Raw genomic sequence first — 8,938 nt, forward strand, 5'->3', positions numbered from 1 at the left:
AAAAAAAAAAAAAAAGTATTGTGTTAACTAGTGACAATATTTGGTGAAGGAGAAATTAAATCATTATGGGAACTGTAGAGATAGAGAGCTAATATTTTTTTCAGAGCTAAGTGTTAGAATGTTTTTGTTGGTGTTTGTTTGTTGTGTTTTTTTTCATTGCTTCATGAAATTTTGTTTATAGAAGACATGAAGCTGGGGTAAACTTCCCATTATCACAAAATTAGATGAGGCATATCTGAAATTGTTGTTTTGTTAAGTGCTGTCAATATCTGAAATTAGAAACCATTCTCTTATTGACCTACCATAAACAACAATAACAACAGCAATAAAAACAATTGCTATGGAGTTGATTCCAACTCATGATTGACCCAATGTGTTTCAGGAAATGGCGATTCCATAGAGCTGTCTTGGGTGTAATCTTTGCCAAAGCAAAATCCAGACCTTTCTTCTATGGTGCATTTGAGTTGACAAACTTCAAGTTATTATTACAGAACAAAGGACAAACCAATTGCACCATTAGGTTTTCAAATGCTCCATATAAATGCTATATTCTTGCCTGATATGCCAAAGTCAAGGTATTTCTTGAAATGTGATATATTTCCGTGAACATTTGCTTTAGGGAACATATATATAAATGATAATGTCATTTAATATCTGGATTAAATAAGAGCATAGTACCACCTTCTCAAAATCCCATTGACAAATATTTCTGAAGATCAATGTTGTACTGTGCCTAGTTCTCAAGGATACAGTAATAAGCAAACCTATATACATTTCTGAAAGCTACAAACCAATAAAGGAAACTGACATTTACCAAACATCACACAAGTAAATGTAATTCTACAACCATGAAAAGTCCTATTCAGGAGAAATATGCCATATTATAAAAGTTCATAATAGGAGGACTTGGCCTGATCTGGGAATTTGAAAGAAAGCATGCAAGAGGATGTAACAGTTCAGCTAAAATCTGGAGTAAAGTAGGAGTTAATATGCTTATATTATGGATGGCACAAGGCAGTACACTATCTCAGGTAATAGCTTTTACATGAGCAAAGTATTCAAAGATTTTGAAAATGCTAGGTGCAGTTGGAAAAATATGGAGAAGTGGAGATGAAAAGTATTTCAGCAATATGGGCTTAGAGAAGGAGGCGAAGTTTAAAACTTCTGGAGGTCTTTTCTTCTAAGAAAAAGGGAAATCAGTTATAATATCTAAATAGATGTGTGATTGGCAGCATGCTTTGAGTTGTGGTTTGAAAAATTTCTATAGATATGGTATGGAGAAAGGATTTATGGAGGGAAGAGATCAACCATATCTTGTATGATGGTGATGAGGAAACTAATTTTGTTGTTGTCAAGCACTGTTGAGTGAGTTCTGATTCATAGTGAACCTGTATAGGGTTTCTAAGGAGCAGTTAGTGAGCTAGTACGGCTGACCTTGCAGTTCAAATGGACTTTGCAGTCCAGCACATTAACTCACAGTGCCACACTAGACCTCCACATTGATTACTAATAATTAAACTAATTAGTAGGTGTGATAATGGATTGGATATGAAGGGTATAGAAGTGGAGGAGTCAAGGATGACTTTTAAGACATACTGTAGCTTGTATAACTTGTATAGTTTCTGTCTGTGTAGCAGGATAAACTTCAGTGCTCCTCCAGGGAACACTAGAAAAGGCAAAGTCCTTGAGTTCATTAGGGACATATTAAACTTGAAGCATATTTGAGAAAACCAGTTGGGAATGTCAATATGTAAATGCCTTAAACAGAAATGCATATTGGTATGAAGATATACGGAGTACAGTGGCTCTGTAGGATAAACACGAGGTCTGTGGTTCGAGTCTATCACCTGCTCAATGGCATAAATATGAGGCTGTCTGTGCCCACAAAGAATTATAGCCATAGAAACCCTATGAAGTCTCACTATGACTCTGTATTAATTTAATGGCACTTAACCATAACAACATGGAAACATACCTTTGATACAAACATTTGTCATTTGAAACATGATGCTTGGTTAAGATGGTGATAGTTTTCTGTTACCTATTAGAATATAAGGTTTATGAGGGTTTAGATTTTTAAAACAATTTTTACTAGTGTATCGCCATGTTCAAAACAATAAACTGATAATTTTATGGATAGCAGTGAAACATTATCTGATACTGGGCCAGAAGGTGAGCCCTCCAGTATGCAAGGCACTCAAAATCTTCAAACATTCATTGATAATCAGACCATGGAATTTATGAAGTATGAAAATTGGAAGTTGTCAAAAATGAAATGGAACACATAAAGATTGAAATCCTAGGCATTAATGAAATAAAATGAACTGGTATTGGTCATTCTGATTCACACAATCATGTGGTTTATTGGGATGGAAAAATTGAAGATCAATCATGTTACATTCATCATTAAAAAGAAAATCTGAAGATCTATCTTTAATTAGAAGATTGTCTGTGATAAGATAGTATCTGTACACCTATAATAAACACCAGTTATTACAGCTATTACTCAAATTTATACATCACCCATTAAAGCCAATTAAGATGAAGGTGAAGAACTACACCACTCTCTTTAAGAGCAGTATTGGTACTTTAGGATAAGCACTAGACATTGGATAACAAGGTCAGAAGTTCAAACTGGCCAGACACTCCATAGGGAAAAGATGGGGGTTTCTGCTCCCATAAAGAATTACAGAGTGGGAAACCTAATATAGACTGGCTATGAGTTGTAACCAACATCAACCAAACTCTTCAGGCTGAAACTGATCAAACAGGCAATCAAAATGCATTGGTAATTACTAGTTATTAGAATGTGAAAGTGAGAAATGAAGAGGAAAGGCCTGTCATTGGAAAATGTGGCCTTGGTAATAGAAATGATAATGGAGATCTCATAACAAATTTTGCAAGATCAATGACTTCTACATTGTAAATACATTTTACAGCAATTCTAAATATGTACCTTACCAGATGGAATACATAGGGATCAAATTGACAAAATCGGTCAATATCTTCAGCCAAAACCAGACCAAGGGCCAACCGAAGAACAGATCATCAATTGTTCATATGCAAGTTCAAGCTTAAGTTGAAGAAAATTTAAGGAATCTACAGAGCCAAAATATGACATTAATGTGTCCCACCTGAACTTAGAAAACACATCAACCATAGATTTATGCATAAATATTAGTGACAGGAGACTAGGAGAGTTGTGGAATGATCTCGAGAATATCATACATGAACAAAGAAAAAGGTCATTAAAAATGCAGAAAAGAATGCCAAAAACAAAATGGATATCAGAAGGGACACTGAAACTTGCTCTTGAATGAAGGGAAGCTAAAGTAAATGGAAGAAATAATGAAGTAAAACAGCTTAACAGAAAATCTCAAAGGGAAGCTTGAGAAGTTGAAGTAAAGTATTATGATGAAATGTGCAAAGATCTGGAGTTAGAAAACTAAAAGTGCATGCTCAGAATTTCTCAAGCTGAAAGAACTGAAGAAAAAAATTCAAGCTTCAGTTTGCAATATTGAAGTATACCTTAGGCAAAACATTGGATGATGCAAAAGGCATCAAAAAAAGATGAAAAGAATACACAGAGTCACTGTACCAAAGAGAATCAGTCAATGTTCACCTATTTCAAAACGTATATGATCAAAAACTGGTGGCATTGAAAGAAAAAGTCCAAGTTGCACTGAAGGCATTGAAAAAAAGCAAGACTCCAGATACTGATGGAATAAAACTAATGTTTCAACAAATGATGGAGTGCTAAAAGCACTTACTAATACTGGTGTGGCACTGTAGGATAAGCACTGGACTGCTAACTCTACAAGTCTAGCAGTTCAAACCCACCAGTTGCTCCTTGGAAACCTTATACAGGGTTGCTATGAGTCTGAACTGAACTGGAATGCACATAACAACAACAATCTTTGCCAAGGACATTGAAAATCAACTACCTGACCAACCAACTGGAACAAATCCATATTTGTGTCCATTTCAAAGAAAATTTACACAGTGGAATGCAGAGATTACTGAATAATAGCACTAATATAACATGTAAGTAAAAGTTTGTTGAAGGTAATCAAAAACGGCTGTATATCAGCAATGAGCTGCCAAAAATTCAGGCCAGATACAGAAGAAGACATGGAATGAGGGGTATTATTGCTGATGTTAGATGGATCCTGACTAACAAAAGAGAATATCAGAAAAATGTTTACTTGTACTTTATTGACTATGCAAACATATCCAATTGTGCAGATCATAACAAAACTATGGATAACAGTATTAAGAATAGGAGTTCCAGAACACTTCATTATCCTCCTTAGAAATCTATACTTTGACCAAGAGTTGTTTGAACAAAACAAAGGTATCCTGAATGCTTGAAAATTAGGAAACTTGTCCATCAAGGTTGTATCCTTTCACATACTTATTAAATTTGTATGCTGATCTGATTATCCAAGAAGCTGGATTATATGAAGAAGAACATGGCATCATGGCTGTCAGAAGACTTTACCTCCAATAAACAGATGGCACATCCTTACTTGCTAGAAGTGAAGAGAACTTGAAATACTGATGAAGATCAAAGAATACTGTCTTCATAATAGACTACACATCAATGCAAAGAAAGAAAATCTTCACAATTAGACCAATACATAACATCATGAAAAATTGGGAAAAAATAAGAAGTCCTCAAACATTTCATTGGATTTGGATCTACAATCAATACTCATGGAGGCAGCAGTGAAGAAATCAAACTACATATTGCATTATTCAAATCTGTTGTATAAGACCTCTTTTAAGTGTTCAAAACCAGAATTCACTTTGAGGACTAACTTAACCTTAACAAAAGCTATAGTATTTTCAATTGCTTCATACGCATGTAAAAATTGAACAATGAATAATAAAGACCCTAGAAGAGTGCATTTGTTTCCATTGTAGTTTTGGTGAAGAATATGGAAACTACCATGGACTGCCAGAAGAACAAACAAATCTGTGTTGGAAGAAGTATAGCTCCTTAGAAGCAAGCGTAAGGAGAATTCATCTCTTATACTTTGAGCACGTTGTCAGCAGGGACAAGTCCCTGGAGAAGGACATATGTTTAATACAGTGGAGGGTCAGTAAAAAAGCAACCCCTAAAGAGATAATTTACACAGTTGTAGCAACAATGGAATCAAACAAAACAACAATTGTGAGGATGATGCAGGACCAGGCAGTGTTTCATTTTGTGTACATAGTGTCACTATGCAAGGGAACTGACTAAACAGCACCTAACAACAACAACAATTGATATTTATTTCTAATCAAGGCATTTAGTGCTCAAAATGCCAATTTACATAATTTAATTTAATCTTTTTCTGCAAAGATAATAAAAGCCAAGTTGTTTAGTTACATCTCAGTTGGCTTCATTAATTTGTGACCCATCATTAATTATAAGTATGTGAGATTGGAAAAATGACCAAAATGAGTCTATCTGGGTAGAAGCAGGAAGTTAAGACATAACTCCTAAACAGGAAAAAAAATATATATCTTTGGAGCTTGTTAAATGTTCTAAGAAATATGGCTCACTGACAATACTATCTAAAGAACAACTAGCTATGTTTTTGGGGAAAATATTTAATGTCAAGTCAGAATCATAGTAGCCACTGCTCCCCTTAGGCCCAAACACTTTAGAAAATGTGTCAAGAATGTATGCCATCACAAAAGTTTTTTTTTTTTTTTTTTAATGTCAAAAGCAGGAATGAATATGCAGTAAATTTATTTCTTTGAGAAACATTTCCATTTCTTTTTTCTTACTGAAACTAAGATACCCTAAGTCTATTAATCCATTGGCAATCATGATAAATTCCTTTCTAGAACCCTAAGATGTAGGAGGGCTCCTGGTGTGGTGCTGTAAGATCAGCACTGGACTGCAGACAACAAAGTCACGGGTTCAAATCCACCAGATGTTCCTCAGCAACTCTGTACAGTGTTAATATGGATCAAAATTGACTTGATGACACTTAACAATAACTCCAATATGAAGAAAGCAAGAACTGTACTCTGAGCTCCCAAATTATAGAAATAAACCAGAGATTTCTTCACCAATTATCATAAGAAATAATATAGTAAAAATTGCTTTTACAGGTTTCATTTGTTTAAAGGCCATTGGTGATTCAGTGGTAGAATTCTACCCTCCTATGAAAGAAACCACTTCAATTCCTGGCCAATGAAACTCAAATCTAAAGTACAGCTACCACCTGCCTATCAATAGAGGCATCTGTATTGGTATGATGCTGAACAGGTTTCTGCAGCAGTTTCCAGATTGACATACTAGGAAGAAAGTCCTGGTGATGAACCTCTGAATATCAGAATTAAAATCCCATGGATTACAGTATTCTGATTTGCAAACAATCATGGAAATTGTGTAGTACCAGAGTGTGTTTGTTCTGTTGTGCATGGGGTTACCATGGGTCAGAGACCCATTTGATGGAATCTAAAATAAAAATAAAATAGATGTTTTTTAAAGAAAGAACTGAGTTATCCACTTGAAAATTTCCATGTTGCTGATACTGCACGTACCTTTGCTAGCATGAATCACTGATGTATCTCATTCAGAATGAATCTAACTTTCAAAGTCCCATCATACTTTAAAATCCCCTTTGCAGTAAAATAATTTAAGAAAGAAGCATATCATAGTGATGTTAAAGATATAGTTGCTTTGGGGTCCATTTAGTTGTATACACATATACACAATTGTATACACATGTAGAAATCATTGAACAATATCATAAATATCACATATAAGCCAAATTATTCTGAAGATGATTTAAAAAGGTCAGTAACAGTATATCAAGACAGCTGCCAGAAATTCAAGCTGAAACTAAGGATATCATTGCTAATGTCAGATGCATCTTGGCTGAAGGTGGAGTCAGATAGATGTTTACCTGAACTTCATTGACTATTTGAAGGTTTTTCACAATGTGGATCATGAAAAGCTATTGATAACATTACAAAGAATGAGTATTCCAGCACACCTAATGGTGCTCATGAGGAACTTGTAAATAAACAAAGCAGTAATTCAACCAAAACAAGGAGCTACTGAATGGTTTAAAATCAGAAAAGTGTGCACAAAGGATGAATCCTTTCACCATATCTATTGAATCTGTATGCTGAGCAAATAATCCAAGAAAAAGGACTATGTGAAGAAGAATTGGCATCAGGATTGAACAAAGACTCAAAAACAACCTGTGATATGCAGAGGATATAGCCTTTCTTGCTGAAATTAAATTTAAAGAAAATAAAAATCCTCACCACTGGACCAGTAAATAACATCATGGTAAATGGAGAAAATATTGAAGTCGTCACAGACTTCATTTTTCTTGAAACCACAATCATCAGCTGTCAAGAAATCAAATGATGTAGTGCGTTTGGAAAACTGCTTCACAAGACCTGTTTTTAAAGTATTCAAAAGCAATTAAATCATTTTGAGGACTAAGGTGTGACTGACTTAAGCTGTGGAATTTTCAATAGCCTCATATTCATGTGAAAGTTGCTCAATGAATAAGGTAAACTGAAGAAGAATAGATGCATTTGAGTTATGGTGTTGGAGAATAATACTGAAAATACCATGGACTGCCAGAAGAAACAAATCTGTGTTGGAAGTACAAACATTAATGGTCTTTGAAGCCCAGATGGTGAGACTTCATCTTTCATACTTCAGACATGTTATCAGGAGGGACTAAGCTCTGAAAAAGGACATTATGCTTGATAAAGTGGAAGGTCAACAATAAAGAAGTAGACATGCAATGAAATGGATAGATGAAGGGACAGCAGCAATTAGTTCAAGTGTAATAACAATTGTGAGGGTGGCTCAGGATTGGTTGGTGTTTCATTCTGTTGTGCATAGGGTTGCTAGAAGTTAGAACTGGCTTGATGTCACCTAACAATAACAACAACACATATGATTGGGGTATATGTTCCCTAGGTAATCAACAAGTTAGAATTAACTCAAGGCAGCTGAATTGGTTTGGAGTATTGATTTTCATACAAAATCTTCTTGTAATAAAAGTTGTTTGTGGAGAGACTTCTGTGGACTCTTTAATTACAACAGCTCAGTAGGGGAGCGGGGGGTGTCAGGCTGTCGAAGCTGATTTGACCAGTTACTACATGTATAATTTTGAGCAAATTATACAAACTCTGGAGCTTCAATTTTTCAATATAAAATGGGAGTTAATGACAATTTTTACCTTATATTGTAGCTGTATAAAGAATCTGTGTGATTACCAAGTATTTGGTACAGAGTTGGAGCTCAGTAGGCATAAGCATTCTCAATGGAAACCTCAAAATGACATTATTGAATTACCTCACATGAATTATCTTACATGTGGCTTGATGATTCATTGATGAAATTAACTTCAGAGTTTATTTTATAAAAATCAATTACAGTTTGGAAACCTGTTAGCAATGATATATGATTTTATGAGAAAGTATAGATGTTAAATAATAACAATTTCTAAATGAGTTTCCACTTGACTAAAGTTTTTTTATCTTTATTTTTGAGGCCAATTTTGAGAAACTGTTCTACTCATAAAGTTCCTTTCTTGAATCATAGGAGATAGCTTTTTAATCATTTGAAAATGTGTGTGTAGCATCATATCTTACAATATTTTTGATATCACACTGTGAAACATGAATCTAAAGCACCAGATATTTTGTAATTCAGTTTGTGTTGAATGAGAAAAGTTGGGAAACATCCAAGCCACAAAGTGAAAACAAGCTTGCTGACATTTGATTTTTCACTCTATTATGTAGTCTTAACATAGAAATGGAGACAGGATCAGGAAAGATTTGTATAAATATGCTGTCCTGACCTTTAAAATACCTCTTCAGTATTATCGATAGGTAGATATTCAGACTAGTAAAAAACCAAATTCCTTAAAATATTTGATGCAAGTAAAAATGTTAACTCAAT

At 34.4% G+C, this 8,938-nt stretch overlaps 1 pseudogene; it reads right to left on the reverse strand.

Moving 5' to 3' along the window:
* Positions 1-7,330: 7,330 nt before the first annotated feature.
* LOC102832696 overlaps positions 7,331-8,938 on the reverse strand; it is a 7,264-nt pseudogene continuing 5,656 nt past the window's right edge.

The sequence above is a fragment of the Chrysochloris asiatica genome, unplaced genomic scaffold (genome assembly GCF_000296735.1).
Source record: "Chrysochloris asiatica unplaced genomic scaffold, ChrAsi1.0 scaffold00208, whole genome shotgun sequence".
Lineage (NCBI taxonomy): Eukaryota > Metazoa > Chordata > Mammalia > Afrosoricida > Chrysochloridae > Chrysochloris > Chrysochloris asiatica.